The 18,388-nt window shown below is 37.0% G+C and overlaps 1 long non-coding RNA gene across 2 annotated transcripts; it reads right to left on the reverse strand.

Annotated features, from left to right (window-relative positions):
- Positions 1-11,154: 11,154 nt before the first annotated feature.
- LOC104439172 lies at positions 11,155-14,346 on the reverse strand. Of its 2 annotated transcripts, XR_005549431.1 has the most exons (3): positions 13,854-14,346; positions 12,021-13,554; positions 11,155-11,411 (listed from the first exon to the last, which is right to left on the reverse strand). It is a non-coding gene; the product is annotated as an uncharacterized LOC104439172 (long non-coding RNA). The 2 variants fall into 2 exon arrangements; XR_001985420.2 differs by lacking the exon at positions 13,854-14,346 and having other exon boundaries at positions 11,157-11,411; positions 12,021-13,625.
- Between the last annotated feature and the right edge of the window lie 4,042 nt (positions 14,347-18,388).

Genomic DNA, 18,388 nt, shown 5'->3' on the forward strand with positions numbered 1-18,388 from the left:
GCGAGCGACGGCGAGAGACGGAAGAGGAGAGGAAGGCGGTCGTGCGGCGAGGAGGAGGAGAAGGATCGAGAGGAAGAGGAGAGCGAAGGGAGTCGTGTGGCGAGCGACGGGGAGGAGGAAAAGAAGGGCTGGCTAGGGTTTTTGATAAGAAAACTCAAAAAAAAAAAAAAAAAAAGGAGATCGATGGCGGGAGTTTTAATTTTGGGGGAGGGAAGGGGAAGTGACAGATAACCTGTCACTGTCAGGTGGTGGGGAGGGAAATAGTGGGAGGGAAATAAAAGTGTAATAAATTTGGGGAGGGGGAATCGACGAGGGAAAGTAGAGAGTGAGGGTGTAGGGACTTTTTTTTTTTTTACGGAAAAATAAATAAATGGTATTAAAAAATAATTTTGAAAAATAAAAATATTAAATTTTGAATAATGATAAATTTTGGTCATTTATAGAAAATTATGAATTTATTTAAATAAATTGATTATAATTTCTTATTAATCATTAATTTCATTAATAACTTTTATTAAAGTTAAAAATACGTTTCCAAACATTGATACACATTAATTATGAATATATTTTTCGAATTTTCAATGAATTGACTTATTAATATTATTAGTGTAAATTCATTGTAGGCTCTTCTTTTAATTAATTAATTAATTATGAATTTAAATCAAATTAATGAAAAATACAACGTGTCCTAACATGTTGAAATTCTCTATTTTTAATAAATGTTGTGTCAATATGTCGTGTTGTGTCGTGTTACGTGTCTATGCTATTTAGCTTGGAACATATCTACATGCTTTCAATGAAATTGGAGAGATCCATCACTCTCTTGACTTGCTTTCATTCTCTTATATGCTGCTAATAATGTACATGAGCCCATGACGAGAGCGTATAAGTCGGGGGTTATGGACGAGAGCGTAAAAGTTGACAGGACGCATTAACTTCTTTTATTCGTCTAAACAAGTAACTCCAAAATAAATCTTTTTCAAAATAATTTTCTTAAACTATATTTCTCTATACTACTTTTAGCTTAAAAATTATCAAGTGGATATCCTCCATTCAAGCCACTTTTATCTCTCCCCTTAAATTAATAGTTTTTAACATTTTACATAAAATTTTATTATTTTAGCGACGTGTTAATAAATTCTCAGCCAATAATTCTTCGTAGTCAAATAATAATTCATTTTTCCCTTTTATGTTATCTTTTGTCAGACGTTTAATCTCATGTCGACATCCTCGCACCAAAATATAATTTTTCGTAGCGAAATAGAGGAGGATTCAATATCAACTTATTTAGCATTACAAGATGTGATTTGAAAAACTGAAGATATTAAATGGAGAGGAATTGCATTAAACACGACACTAAGGAGTGATTACGTTCACACCTAGTGTATCGTAACTATATACTATTAGCTTACTTTTGCTGTTCTGACAACCAGCTTAGCTTATAAAACCTCCTAACACCATGTACTCACTTCTTTACTCATAGGTACAAACATTCTATCAACACTAGTGTATAATTGAAGACATATCCCGCATGACGTTCCTAATCAACTAATTCATATTTGTGCATATCCTCTTTTATATTATTTGAGTTTATGTAAATTTCGGACTATCCTATTCAACATAAGCCTTTTTGTACACTTAATTCACAAAACATGAAAAGAAATGAAGTATCCAAAGCTCTACACAGAGAAATGACACCACAACACTCTCCACCGCGTGCTTGAACAATGCTGAGTTCTTGCCATCCAACCGTCCAAGAATCTTCAACTAATCGAACCGTTGCGATTACGATGCATGCTGCACAAAAAGCGTAATTATTGAATGCATAATTTCCACGGCATTGCGCGGAAGGGGCGTGGAGCCTATGCAGGCGCTTTTTATCTAAAGTAAGCACGGCCTCAACTTGACTTGATTTTTCTATCGTTAAAACAACTAGAAAATAAAAAGCAAAGGACAACCATTGCAGGCGTAATTTCTGCAGCATTATGGGAGAGGTGCATTGAACCTACCTATGCAGTTGCGCCTTGGCATGACTTGCTTTTCCAGGTAAATGAAGAATTGAAAAGAAAACCAACGAGCAATGCTGATGCTCGGAGTGAGGTCGGCCGAAGATTAGTGCACACATTCCACGAAAGACTAGATTTTCCCATGCTACATCATGTTTAAAGATTATTAGTCATTACCCTCCGCCTAAGTCACTTTTATCTCTCTCCTTAAGGGAATTATTTTTTAACATTTTACATATTTTTTATTTTTTCGATGAAGTGTTAATGAATTACCAGCCAATGGTTCTCCGCAATTGAATAATTATTCGGTGATGCTTTTTTTCCTTTTTGTGTCATCTTTTGTCAGACTTTTTTATTTCATGTTTAACATTCTTGGCCAACGAGTTCTTCACCAAATTATAATTTTTTGCAACATGATAGAGAGGATTCAAATATTATCTTATTTGACATTAGGAGATATGATTTGAAAAATTGAGCTATTAAATGGAGTGAGGCTGCATTAAACACGAGACCATCGTGTGATTACCTTGACACTTGGTGTATTATAGGTAAATATTTTGCTCATTTTGCTACTTTGAAAACCAGCTTAGCTTATAAAATCTACTAAGGTAAGAGCAGATACTTCATTACTCAAAGCTACAAAAATTCTCCTGTTGCCTTGATAAGATGAAACAGAAAAGGCTCAACGGCTCAGTACGCAATTGACTAACCACACCTCATTATTCTAGGATCAAAAGCTAATACATTAATAGATTATGATGGAACATTGTATCACATGATCATGTGATTTGAAGTTTCAACACACCGGAAAACCCTTGCTGCACAAAGTTATAACTGTACAATCAGTCACATGTCCTATGACAAGGTCCAAATAGATTCCTTTAATTGGAGATGTACAGGATGCCTGAAATGCATAGTCCATATTTAGGATTATGATTGGATGGATAATTAGTAGTAATAACAATAAACAAGAGTTATATCAAGTGCCAACATCGATTAGATGCTCAACATCCCAATCCCGGTTCTTACATTGTTGTGCTAGGCAACTCCACCCGAGCCTTGTTAGATAAAATATTGTCAGCGTTGCTAATGTTTCGCTCATATCTTCATGGCTTTTAACTCATGTCATGTCAATATGAGTCGTGTAGTACTTATCTACTAGTGTACTGTCTAAACTCAAGCAGTATTGAATCAGATAAATATTTGACACCAAATACCGACACAGACATCTTTGAATTCCTAATGTCCCCCCTATTTTTCATTCATTGGCCGAATTTTTTTTTAAAAGGTGCAGAAATTTGAAAAAAATGTGGAAAAGGAAACCCTTGAAAATGTGTTGCCGATCATTTATGTCCATCTATACGTGTCGAGCCGTAATTGGATGCAATTGAAACTTCTCCTCAAGATCCAAATAACTGATTTACGAAATGCATCAATACAATGAAACTTATACTGCAGATATATAAATTAATTTGGTCTGTTCAACCCAAATTTTTTAATGAATGCCTCTGACATTGTCTGCACCAAGTTCAATCTTACAAGTGTACTTTTCGAATTCCTTCACATGCATTTTATGGACCACTTTAACTCCAACTAATGACTATGAGACATGCAAATCAATATACAATGTTGTTGAACCCACGTGTTCTCTTCTCTGGCATGGCCATAATCTACCAATCCTAACAACAAAATATAGAGTCACTTATTGCTAGTAAGTCGGATGATGAATGGGCTTTCTCAAATTCAACTCAATTAGAAATATATTTCTCGATATGACTCTTCCATCAACTCAAGTGTAAAATTGGAGAACAGATTATACATGATTTTCCTAATCAATTAATTCATATTTATCATATTCTCTTTTATATTATTTGGGTTGATGTAAATTTTGGACTGTCATATTCAACATGAACCTTTTTGTATACTTAGTTTGCAAAACATGAAAAGAAATTAAGTATCCAAAGCTCTGCACACCGACATTAATGATTAATCAGCTTTTCGAGTGAAGAAGAGATGATGACTTTTCACTAAGTTGCTTATCGTACTTCCATGAGGGTTTGCCATACATATGATACCTACTAGACTTGGAGATCTACAGAAAAGTATAATCGAAAGCTTACGGAGTGAATAATATTTTTGTGGTTCCATTCAAATAGGTTCCATTAAACGAATTAAAGTTCAAGAATTATTCTATGATTTTTGTAGGAGTCATTCTTTTCCTATTTCATTCTGTGACACAATATTCAAACCCTTTATATCTTCCTTCGTAAGGAAAAGGGATTTCAAACATCATATGATTGATGAAATCAATCGAATATTGAGATTAATAGGAAATATGTGATGGTTTCTATACTTTGTTAGCCAAAAGATAAAAGCGAAAACAACTAGACAAAGAAATAATCTGAAATTGCTACTTGGAAGCACTAATAGTAAATTGAAAATGGGAAGAGACTATGTAAAGAGAATTTCTAGTAAATCTGAAATTTGATAAGAGTTGTCGAAGAAATACATCACCCTCAATATTTCAAGCTTCTCACTATATTACTCACATACTTGCCAAGAGACATTGATGTCAACACTAATCGACATCGAACACATTCTAGTGATAAAAAGTTTAGAGAAAAATGACATCGCAACAATGCTGTGCGTGCTTGAACGATGCTGAGTTCTTGCCATCCCATGGTCCAAAAATCTTCAACTAATTGAGCCACGGTCACGCGGAAGGTGCGTAGAGCCTACGCAGGCGTTTTGTTAGAAAGCGAGCGCGACTTGACTTCGACTTGACTTGCTTTTTCTATCAATAAAATAATTAGAAAATAAAAGCGAAGGGCAATTATTGTGGGGTAATTTCCGCAACATTATGCAGAAGGTGCATTCAACCTATGCATGTGCTCCTTGACTTGACTTGCTCCTCCAAATAAATGGAAAGTTAAAAAGAAAACCAGCGAGCTGAAGATTATTGTAATTTAACTACAAGAAATCTCAAATTTTGCTTAGAGTGACAGATTTATCATATAATATTATAATGACATAAAAAATCCTAAATTTTTGCTTACTGTAACGTTTTTATACCAATTTTTTCTATGATACCAAAAATCCGAAACTTTTATCTGTGTGATATATTTATCCTTAATTTTTTTTTGTGATACCAAAAATCCTAATTTTTTTTAGGACACTAATTTTTTGGGATAAATATGTTATACATATATAAATTTAGGGTTTTTTGGTATCACCGAAAAAAATTGGGGTTTTTGATTAAAAAAAAAAATTGGGAGTAAATGTGTCACACTGTATAAGTTTGAGGTAAATGTGACATCGATATAAGTTTTGAGTTTTTTATGTCATAAAAGAAGTTTTTGGTAAATATATTACGGTAATTAAAGTTTGGGGTTTTTGATAACTTTTATCCAAAATTATATGCACACGTTTTATGGAAGATTGGAATTGGGTGAGACTTTTTATCCCGATTCGGATGGAGCTACAAGCATATTCAGACATTTAATATATCAACAATGACCGCGTAATCTATTGTATGTGAATATTGCATTATCGAGGTAACTGATAATGGATTGATAGTAAATGTGAGATGTTTTGCTAGTTAGACGATTACGAAGACTTTGCTTGTATAATTAACAATAGCATTATGTTAAATCCATCTCATTACATACACGAGGTGATCCCATCAACCTTCTTTTTGCTTTTCATGGACTCACACGTCATTATAGTGAGCTCCTCCCAAGTGGATGGAATCATAGGTTTATATATCGGTGTCACGTTTAGAAATTTTTAGTCAACGGGATCTCTACATCATCTGATAATTGTTTCTCAAAAGGGATATAAATTATTTTGTCTCATTTTCGAGAACGCTTCCAAATAAAAAGAGATGAAAAAAAAATTTCCTTTCGGAATCCGCGAGACTAATTCCGTATATAGCAATTCCGTGTTATTGGACAAAAAGTGCTCTTTTCTCTGTTTACGAAAGGACCCTTCCCTAGGAAGAAATCATAAGGCAATTTTGTGGTGCTGGAACAGTAACAGCAAGACAAGTTGGAAAGAATTAGCCATGAATGACGTTGATTTTTCTTTTAGTCTAAAGGCATGAGCGTGCATGATAATACTAAATATGTCACAATACTAAATATGTCTAATTAGTATACCAAAAATAAAAAAGATTCTTGTATTGTATATAAGTAAACAGTGCTCTTGAGTACTCATTTACAAGATCCAATTATGTGGATCTCATGTCAACTTTACTTTTTTAACGGTTGAGATTAATAAGAATTTTTTTTTCCAAAAAAATAAGCAACTATTGTGCACTGAAAGTCATGCTGTTGATTGCTTTTCATTTCATGCCATCGGAGTCGTGATGCACGTGAGCACAAATTTATAAAAAAGAAAGAAATATCGATTCTAGGGCCTCTAAAACCTATGGGGAAGGCACACATCGATCATGCCATATCCCTTATCATCCATTCAATGCAAGCATTTCAATGTCATCTATCTATTTGATTTATTTGATTCATTTTGTTAATTGTTCAATCAAAATTTTCTCGGTGTCAACTGTCAAATTGAGTATAATAAAATTGTTATGTTCGAAGCCATTAGATTGTCGCAAAATATGAAAGATATAGGGATAAATGATACATCTATTATAACGTACTTATGACACATCGTAATAACAATAAAAGACAAGAATACAATGTAAAATAAAATTGTTTTATGACTTTACGATGTATTACCATAATCGAGTGTTGATATGATAGAAAACAGAGATGTGCACCTAAGTATTTTCATAAGATGAATAAAATCAACACTGACGCAAGGAAATAATAAATAAAATAAAAAAAGATGACAAAGTTTAGAGAGAAATGACATCACAACACTCTACGGTGTGTGCTTGAACAATGCTTAGTTCTTGCCACCCAACGGTCCAAGAATCTCCAACTAATCATATCATTGCGATTGCAATGCGTGTTCCATGAAAAGGGCGATTATTGCACGCATAATTTCCACCGCATTGTGCGGAAGGGGCACAGAGCCCATGCAGGTGCCTTTTTTCGAAAGCAAGCGCAACTTCGACTTGACTTGCTCTTTCTCTTAATAAAATAATTAGAAAGTAAAAAGCAAAGGACAATCATTGCAGACGTAATTTGCGCGCTGCATTATGCGGAAGGTGCGTTCAACCTACCGATGCATGTGCTTCCTGACTTGACTTGCTTTTCCAAGTAAATGAAAAAATTGAAAAGAAAACCAACGGGCAATGCTGATGCTCGGAGTATGGTTAGCCGAAGATTAGTGCACACATTCTACAAAGACCAGATTTGAATGGAGCTATAATCATATCCGGACATTTAGTATATCAATAATGACTGAAGGATTTATAATATATGAATATTATCGAGGTAACTAATAATCGATAGATAGTAAACATGGGAGGTTTTGTTCATTTTAATTCGGATCCCCGTCACTCTTGCTTCTTTGTTAAGAGTGCTTGTTTGGATCCGATCTTTTGTACATTTGTCCTTCTCATTAATTTTATTACCTTTACCAAAAAAAAAAAAAAATTATGACGATTTTGTTTGTATAATCAACAATTTATTGAGCTGTGGGATTATGTTAAATCAATCTCATTACTTACATGAGATAATTCCGTTGACCTATTTTTTTCCTTCTCATGGACTCAGTTGGCTCCTCCCGAGTGGTGGCAATTGTGAGTTTATATGTTCGGTATCACATTTAGAAATTCTTGACCAACGGGTTCTCTACACCGTCGAATAATGATTTCGCGAATACCCGTTAACTTTTTATTTCATTTGTTGTTTAGCTTTATATTTCACGTTGGCATTTTCAGCCAACAGCTTCTCCACCAAAGCGCATTTTCCCTTTGCACAGTATTAATCAAACCCTGAAATGATAAGATAATATAGGAAAAAAAATCTCAACGGCTTAGTATGAGAGTGACTAACCACACCTGATCATTCTAAGATCAAAAGCACACAAGTAAGAAGATTAAAATTTAACGTTAATAGACTGTTGACCTAATCGAACCGGGGCGACGCCTGCTGCACGAAAAGGGCAACTATTGCACGCGTAACTTCCGCAGCATTGCGCGGCAAAAGCGTAGCGCCTACGCAGGCCTTTTGCTTGAAATTGAGCACGACTTGACTTCGACTTGACTTGCCTTTTCTATTAATAAAACAATTATAAAATAAAAAGCAAAGGGCAACAATTGCAGGCGTAATTTCCGCAACATTTAATTTGATCTTGACTTGACTTACTTTTCTAAGTAAATGAAAAACTCAAAAGAAAACCATCGGGCGATGCTGATGATCGGAGTAAGGTCAATTGAAAAGATTAGAAGCACACGTTTTATGGAAGACTAGAATTGGGTGAGCCTCTGTATCCCAATTTGAATGGAGCTACAAGATATTTGGACAATTTGACATATCAATAATGACCACTGAATATATGGTATGTGGATATTACATTATTGACACCACTAACAATCGAGTAATAGTAAATACAGGAGGTTTTGTTCATCCTTGCTTGAATAAGTTAGACGATTATGATGATCTTACAATCAACAACTAATGGAGTTGCCACCTTATGTTAAATCCATCTTGTATTTGAGGTGATTCTGTTGAGCTAATGTTATCCCCGATGTTACTAAGGATGTTAGTAAGACACAAGCACCAGAAAAATTTGCAATGCAAAACAGAATTTAGTAACAACGCACTCATTTCTGATAGAATGAGTGCATATCTTGTGCCAATACCAACTCCATTGTTACAAGTTTTGGACCCTGAGAGCCCAAAATCTTCACTTAAAAGGAACGGGGAAGAGGAAAGATGAAACAATTGAAATACATTCTAATGCATAAAGCGTATTTAGTGTATCATTTCAGCCCAAAACAAGGCCCAGATCTAGTCCACCTGCAAAATATGCAATCGAATTTAAAACAACTACACGTAGAGTTCTATGATATCTTTAGTCCCCACTTCAGACTTCAAAGGACAACGAGAAACTGCATTCTTCAGCTTCTTTTGGTAAGAGAGAGGGAGGCTCAAGGGAGCGATATCATTCATTCAACTAAGAACATCTTTAACCTCTCAAAGTGGCCTTATGAACCATAGTTTGCTTGTGAATTTGGTGGCAGCTTTCCTCAACAAGATCAAGGAGCTTTTCCAAATTTGTAGCCCGAATTCAAGATATCACCGCTCTCCTTAGTCGTCTGGAAATAAACAATTCCCATCAGCAGGTCTATCTTTCCCACCAGAGACTTGGAAAAAACCATTTTGAAGAGATGCTTACATGCCAAACCCGAACTAGGCGCTAGAATAACAAATGCACAAGCGATCCGATTCAGCCCTCATCGATTATCCAAAACAAGGTACCAAGAGAATGTTTCGAGGTAAAGAAGTCGCACATCACGTATCTGAGCATTATGTTTCCTTTGGGTATTGCGATGCTCAGATTGGTTGCGACGAGCGCTTTTCGTCTAGGCGGCACTTACTGTCTGCAACGTTTTTTAATCCACGAACAAGGAAATCACTCCACATTCAGAAGCCTCGAGCTGAAGAAGATGGTAATGGGGGTATGAGTTGATGACAACACTCCAGTCCATGAAATGGCGCAAAAACAAGAGTCCTCCTTCACGAGCATAAGAAAGAGGAATGATTGGCTTAAAGCTGAGAAATAAGAATGATAACATTTTAATTATTAAATATTTTTTTCAAAATTTATCTCTTCTTCTTTAAACCTTACCACGTTGCCGATAGTCAAAATGCCCATGATTAAAATGATTATAGGTAGGATGGCAGATAAAAAAAGGAAAATAAAAATTGAAAACGAAAGAATTGTACAAAAGAAAAAGAAGATGGGATTCAAGGTTTTGTTAAGAAAACAGCAAAAAAAGGAAAACCAATCAGCGTTTTCAAAATTGGTACAACTCCAATTTTCTGAAAATTGTCAACTATATTCGACGAGGTCTTCTTCATCAAGTATATGATCGGCTAGTTCATTTTAAAAAGAGTTTAATAGATTTTTTTACTAGAATTGATCGGTTTCGACAATTGCTCTTTTTGATCAATGAAAAATTTGATTTTATCATTAGTTGGTCCTTATCGTAATGAATATAATAAACCTTTTATTGCATTAAATTTGGTCAAACAAAATGTTTTGAAAATTTTGAATATCTCCTTTTGCCAAACAAAAATGTTATCCATGCTTTATAGCGGCTATTTTTTTTCCTTTTTAAAAATTTTAATTAGTTTTCTAAGTACATGACAAAAAGAGATATTTATTGATTGCACGAATGACTTTTAAGTGTATCTTATGATATTTGATGTAATTTTCAAATCATTGACTACACGAACAACGGGAAAAAGTTATTGAAAATCATTAATATTTTTCGTTTGACCTATGCTGATTGCTAAGCAAATCTCACGGTGGTATTTTTCAATAAAATGATAAATAAATACATTTTGTTAGGAAAGTACTCATTATTTATTGGGCATTATTATTTCTACAGCTAAAGCTAAAGATGTGTCCACGGCTTTTTCTCTATGGACAAACAAAACTCCCCACGTATTTAGATAGCCTGTTGCTGAAATAGACCAAGGATCGCCCCAATCATTTCCTCTTCCAAATATTTTTCAGCTACCGTGACGAAGAATGGAGGAGCTTGAACTCCAAAGAACAAAGGCCCTTCCCTATTGAAGTATTGACTTCAAGAAAAACCTTCTCCCTTGCAGGTAAATGACAAATACATTCATTAGCCTCGCAAGCGCAAGCAAAATTCATAATGTAAAACAGAATTTAGTGATGAGGCGCTTATTTCAGTACGAATGAGTGCCCATCTTGCTGTGTACTTTCCAAATTCCTACAATACATTTTACGGTCCACTTTAACTCCAACTTACGATTTTGAGACCTATAAATCAATCTACAATGTCAGTTGAACCTACATGATCTTCGGCATGGCAATGATGTACAAATCCCGACAACAAAACATGGAAATTTACTTTTTGCTAATTTATAGGAATATGAATGGAATTTCTCAAATTCAACTTGGTTAGAGATTTACTACTCGGAACTATTCTCCTATCAATCAAGCACAAAATTGGAAAATGCATTCAACAAAACATTCATGAGCAACTTATAGATAATCGCTCTATTTCTTCTATATTATTTGCGTTGATGTAAACTTTGGACTGTTGTAATTGACATAAGCTTTTTTGTACACTTGCAAAAAATGAAAAGAGATAAAGTATCGAAAGCTCTACATAATGATATTAATGAAGTAATCAGCCTTCAGAGGGTAGAGACGAAGGGTTTTTCACTCGAGTTGCTTCTCATCCTTCCATGAGAGTGTGCCATTCATCTGACATTCACTGGACTCGGAGATCTGCATAATTAGAAGCGTAATAGAAAACTTAAGGAGTGGATCATATTTTTTTCTGGTTCCATCCAAACATGTTCCATGAAATGAATAAAGTTAAAAGAACTACTTGATGGTCCTCACAGGAGTCACTCTTTTCCCATTTCACTCTATGACACGATATTCAAAACCTTTACGTCTTCTTCGGTAAAGAAAAGGGATTTCAGACAACAATTGACCAATGAAATCAATCAAATGTCGAGATTAATAGGAAATATGCGATGGTTCAAAAGATAAAAGGAAAAACAAATTAGATAGAAATAATCCTATGTTGCCACTTAGAAGCACCTATAGTAAATTGAAAATGGGAAGAGACTATGTAAAGATAATTTGAAATCTGAAATTTTACGACCGTTGAAGAAACACATTATCCTCAATATTTCAAAGCTTCTCACTATATTACACACATGCCAAGAGTTGAGAGAGATGTCAAAACCAGTCAGAATCAAACACATTTCAGTGACAGAAACTATGTAGAGAAATGACATCACAACGGAGTGTCTTACGGAAATGACATCAAAACATCAATTTGGAGAGAAACTATGTCTCTCCGGAGGAGATAAAAAATGCAGTTACCTAATTGAGTGAAGCTCCCTAGAAACAGGTTTTTAGAACCGCCAATGGCCAAGATTGGGTCCAAAAGAAACACGCTCTCTCTCTGCTGAAGATGAAATTCAAATGTGAAATGATATAAAAAAAGAACATCCATTCGCCTTTTCTATGGAGAGCTAATGTTATCCCCAATGTTAAAAAAATATAAGCACCAGCAAAATTTGTAATGCCAAACAGATTTTAACATGCTCATTCTGTTGCATTGAGTGCACATCTTGTGCTGATACTATTTCCATTGGCACAAGTTTTGGACCCTGAGAGCTCAAAAATCTTCAATGAAAAGGAGGGATGAAGAGGAAAGATGAAAAGACCAATATAAATTCCTAATTCCTATGCAGAAAGCGTACTCATTGTATCATTTCAGTCCACACAAGACCCAGATCTGGTCCCCCTGCAAAATAAGCAATCAAATTAAAGCCAGCTGCGCGAGAGATATGATAAACATCTTCAGTCCCACTTCAGGCCACAATGTGAAACAACATTATTCCGCTTCTCTTTTGGTGAGAGATCGAGGGACGCTCAAGGGGAGAGAGATCATTCATTCAACTAAGAACATTATCAAGCTCTCAAAGCAGCCTTATGAACCAAGGTTTCCTTGTGGATTTGGTGGCAACTTTTCTCGACAAGATCGAGGAACCTTTCTAAATTTGTCGCCCACAAATTCAAGATGACATTGCTGTCCTTTGTCATCTGGAAACAGACAACTCCCATTAGCCGGTCTATCCGTGCCACTGGGGACTGGGAAACAACCATTTTGGAGAGATGCTTTTAAGATTCCTAAAATGGTAACATAGAACAATCAAAGTTCTCTACAACAGTGGTAACAGAACCCAAAAACAGAGCTCTTTTCCTTGAGTGATTCAGCTACACAGATTTTCAGAACACAATAAGAAAGCTCTAATTGCAAGATATACTTTGGTAACACAGGAAATGGTGAGTGATAGCAAAACTCCTCCCACCCTTCTAAAGGGCATCAGAATTTTAGGCTCCATGGGACAAGAAATGGTTTCAAAACGCCAGATAATGACCCTTACAGCTACAAATTTTATGCGCAGAAGTTGACAAAGTGAAGTCCACACATATATATTGGTCAGAAATGTTTACAAAATCAAACTACGAAGACAACATTCTCAACCTCATGACAAGCCTTTAACTTTCAAGGCACCAAAACTTCTTTTCCACTTTTTTTGGGACTTGTATCCAAGTCCAGCAACCATGCCCCACAAGGATCACAAGCAGAGAGGCTGCTCAGGGTTAAATGAAGGCTCTAGGCAATCATTCATAAAGATCGACATTGATGAAGAATATAAACAAATGTTCAACATAATCAACCCATATGCTGAGGTATAACAGCTCTGTAAGTCTCTCTGAGGTAATCCTTGAGTAATACTTTGAAAAGACATCTTTTTATCAATTCTTCCACAGAAATAAACTCCAAGCTTCCACAAAAGGGTTCCAAAAGCACATCTTTTTAATCAATTCTTCCAAATCTTGCCAACTCGAATAATTCGTTACCCGTGAGAAGCTAAATTCAATAGATAATGCCAAAAAAAAAAAAAAAAAAAAAAAGGTGTCAGACCATGAAAGAAAATCATTTACAATATAGCGCATCCGCTAACTCAACAATGTCACGCACATTCAGAACTCATGTTACTGAACCACCAAGTTGAGGCGAAAACACACTAAGAACCCCCTTATTTAGTTGCGCCAATGCCACCCACCTAGGACTATCAGGTGAGCCGGCAATCGACCAGCCAATTACTCGCTGCAGATCTGAAAGCGGGGACGCGAACTCACCATCCCAATCGGCGAGAGTCTCCGACGACGATCGATTCGGAGACCTAGGAGAAAGGGGAAGAAAGAGGAGAGAGAAAGCGCGCTCGGTGAACCCCTCACTCGCGAAAAACTTCCACTCGTCTGTTTCTCCCTCTCCTGTCTCCTCCTCCTCTTTGAACACACTGATGCGAGAGCAAATTAAATTAATAAATAAATAAAAGAGCAAAAATAAATAATATAAATAAATAAAAGAGCACGGGGGAATAAAAATGAAAATGGATGAAAATGGAGGAGAAATCGGGGGATCCGAAAAAGAAGCGAATCGAATCCGGATCGGATTGGGCCGTCCCTGTCCTTGGAAAAGATCCAACAGCCGATAGAGATTCCGGCCCAAAACTTCGCCAGACGGCCCATGGAGCCTGAGAATTACGTGGGCTGGGCTGGCTTCTTTGCAATGAAGATGAGATTTCCTTTCTTTTCTTTTCCTCCAAGGCGATTGGTGATTCGCAGCCATCGAAAATCATTCGGATTTTACAATTGATTTGACTTTGCATGTGGACGGAAATCGAAAGGGCGGTTGGAAATTTAGAGTAAAGGTGAGAAACGAAAGCTCACTTGATCAATTTAAAATCAGAGATTGAATAGGATTGGAAATTTAAATTGCTCGAGTTGAATATATAAGTGAATTTTGAGCCAGTTGATATATTTTCCTCTTAATATGGTATGAGACAACTATCTGCTCATTTTTGGTATTCAAATGAGAAAGAAATTTCATACCAAAAGAGCAAGAAGAAGTGCTGAAGTTTGAATTTGAAAATTTCCAAGAAATTCTTCTTGTTCTTTTTCGTTGTTCAAATCATGGAATTGCTTTGTGGGGTTTGGCCTCTTTTTATGGTTTCCCAGAGGATTCACCTGTTGCAATGCCTTGTTCTGTCAATTCAAAAGGGAAGGTTGGGGAGTACATGGGATGCTACTCGATCAATGACTTTTCCGATCTTTGGCTCGAGAAAATTTTCCTATTACGACGGCTCTATTATTTTTGGCACTTTGTCTTGATCAGAAAGTTTTTCTCTCACTATCTTCGACCTTCAAGATTGCATTTTCTCATGGCTAAGTATGCGGAATTATTAGTGGAATTCGCAAAGAGCATAATACGATCGGTGTGACGCAACACTAATCTTCCCTCTTCATGAGAGGTGTTTCTAGTGGCTCGGCTATCGCGAATGGATTTTGCACGTGGGGGCAGATTTCTTTGTGTTGTTGCGCGTGCGGAATATAGATGGACCAAGCGAATCGGATAAAATAGTCGTAATGAAGGAAAGGAAATCAGACACCGAATTTACGTGATTCGGTCCGAATATCGGAACCTACGTCCACGGGGAGAGCAGCACGGAATTCCACTATAGAAACAAGCAATACATCGGAGATTACAATCACTCGAGTACTCAAACACACTCTCAGTGTTTCCCAGCCCCAAATTACACCTAAATAACTCACACAGTATTTAGCCCCTCATAATTCTTAGTAAAACCTCACTCAAGGAATTAAACAAATTCTACTCACAAGAATTTAACTGGCTAAAATACTCGGGTATAATTTTAACGAGAAAAACTCTCTCTGCCGAGAGCTTCTGGCTTTTCTCCGGGAAGTCTCACGACTTCTCTCACCAGCTCTTCAGCTCTCTCTCGGCCACCGAAATAACTCAGTGCCCGATCTTCTCCTTCGCTCCTCTGCCTTTTAAGGGCGAAACAGGACAGAAAATGTGAAGCCATTCGGTGCTCGCAATTAGCACTGACGCCCACCAAAATTCACGGGCACGCATACATGCATGGGACGCATTTAATAAGGCAGAAAACATGCGCCCATAATCTAAGCGCGAAAGAAGGATGGCCGCCGTCTTCCAAGACCATCTCCACGACGTTCAACTCCTTCAAGTAATATTTTATCCTTTCTTTCCTTTGGTTGTCTGCAGCTGAATAAAATAATAAAGGAAAGAAGCAAGAAGTTAAAGAAAGAAGACAAAACAAGCCCACAATTGGCTTTAGTCTTCCACGTCCATTCACCATGCATGCACGTCCATGTGCATGCAATTAAAGAGGTAGAATAAAATAATGGTCTTCCCCTCTCGCGGCTGCAGGCTCTCTTCATTCTTCACGCTGGCGGCTTATAGATCCGCATGCGATCTTCTTCTGACAATTTCGGCCAATTCACATGCTCTACTGACTCGCACGTGGTTGAGTTCACATACTCTCGTTCAACGGGCTCAAATCGAGACATATTTTCAGCACTTTGTATAGATGCTGAGGTTACACACTGAAGCACAGTTCTCTAGCTGTTGAGGTTCAGACGCTTGATCCAAACAAAGCTCACGTGATTCCCGAATGACTCTGACCGAAAATGCTTTTTTAAATCCTGGCTCTTCTATGTTTTTTGGAAAGATTCACCGGCCACTATGCGAGTTATCCGTGGAATCGAAGGGTAGGTATAGGATTGGTATGATGCGACACTGATCTCTTCTCGTTGCGAGAGTTGTTTCTAATGGTTCATCTGTTATGAAGGTAAGCAATATTGACATTATATACAAGTGATTTGAGCAGCGACATTTTCTAATCTATTTATAATGCAGAATTCTCATGATAGTCGCAATGCTGAATTCTTATAACAGTCGCTGGAATGATCAACAAACAGAATAGAATAGAGACATTTCGCAAGATTGCAGCCCATGATCAAATCATGCTCCCTTAATCCAATCACAAATGGTTTGAGCATTACGGGTTGCATTCATGCCCATCCCATCATGCAATCCTTTCGAGCACAATCTTAGAATCGACTAATTTCACTCCCACCAAAAGACGGAAGTGAATGCATCATTTTGACAGAGAATGAACGATTGGTACTGGCTTCCTTTATTTTCAATCACAGTCTCACTCCATCAACCACTCAAAAAGTATTATAGTCAGTCGAAGCGACCAAGCTAGTGACTCACTCCACAGTCCATGAGTAGCGTTCCCAACATTGGCTTCCCACCTATGTTTGTGCTCGAAAACCGCACCTTTGACAAAGAAAAGGAAGCATGGAGATCTAAGAGTCGACCTTGTCCTTAAATTATAACAAAAGCCCGGCCAAATGGCCAAGTGCGAAAACTCAAGAGACTTCGTTCTTGCCTTTGCAACTCCATTTTTTTCGAGAGCAAAGGCGACGAATTATCCAATGGGATGTTCTGCAGGATGAAGGATCAATTCTAGCAGCACCATGTACTTTAACTGGGCCAAGCCAATGCACCCTTCTCATTTTGGCGCTCTTCCAGTAGGAATCAGATACTTGTTTATCATAATTTTTAAGGACTTTGCTCCAACCAATCCGTTCTCGATTACTTGTAACTGCAATCAATCTTGAGCTTCGAGGGCCAAAAAATCAATCTCGAGCTTCACTCTTTCATGCTGGATGATCTTCCATTGTTTTTGCAGGGTTCAATACAGGGTCACATGATGTCGCGAATGTGTCAAAGGATGACAACAACAACTGCACCACCGGCTTTCCATTCAACACCCTAACCAATGGACCGGCCACCTTTTCTGTCACCACAGCCGGCGAGTATTACTCGCATCCACACCTTTGCTAATGGTGACCATTGCTTCCACCGGCCCAACGTCCAGTCGAGCGGCAGCCTTGTCACCACCGGCCCCAACCACCTGCACCACCAAATCTCCACCAACTCGTTTAAAGGCTGCCTCTCACAATTCCTGCACGATTCATATAGATAAAATTGCTCAAACTTGAAGTGGTTCATAATTTTTTTGAAACATATATAATTCTCCTCTGAAATTTTGGAATTCGGCTCTATTTACAGTTCCAATATCATGAAGACCAAGATTATCAAAGAAAAAAAACAAAGAAAGCAACAGGAGACCAAAACTTGCAGACTAGAAAGTTAAAACAGAACATCACTCATTGGAACAAAATCTTCATTGCAGTAGTGAAAAAAATCCCAGCATTGGAATGACTAATGAGCTGAAGAGTAAATCGTGTAATTGGAGAAACGAAGTGTATCTTCTTAGGATCGAACTCAACACATAAAAAGTTAATCGAGAATTTGAAATGACTTTGAAACTACGAAGTCATATCCTTGGAGCTTGAAAGAACCTGGCGAATTTTGGGGATTGAGAGCACCATAAATCCAGCTGTATTGATCTCCTTCTTTGCCTATGTGTTTTTGTACAATTGCTTTGTGAAGAAAGTAAAAGGGTGCTTTTTACTTAGTGGGCATTACTATTTGCACAACCCAAAGATGTCGTGGCCACAGCCTTTCCCAATCTTTTCAGTTTCCATGAAGAAAAGGAAGGAGCTGGAATTTTAGAGAACAAGGTCCATACCCTATCAGGTATCGACTTGGAGAAAACTAACGTCCCTTGAGGAGCAAAAAGTGCATATATATTATTGAAATGAGCTCCTTGGAAACATGTGCTCATTTCGAATGTGAAATGAAATGGAAGGGTTATCCCCAATGTTAGAAAAAATGCAAGCACCAGCAATATTTGTAATGCAAAACACAATTC

Source organism: Eucalyptus grandis, chromosome 3, assembly GCF_016545825.1.
Source record: "Eucalyptus grandis isolate ANBG69807.140 chromosome 3, ASM1654582v1, whole genome shotgun sequence".
NCBI classification, from domain to species: domain Eukaryota; kingdom Viridiplantae; phylum Streptophyta; class Magnoliopsida; order Myrtales; family Myrtaceae; genus Eucalyptus; species Eucalyptus grandis.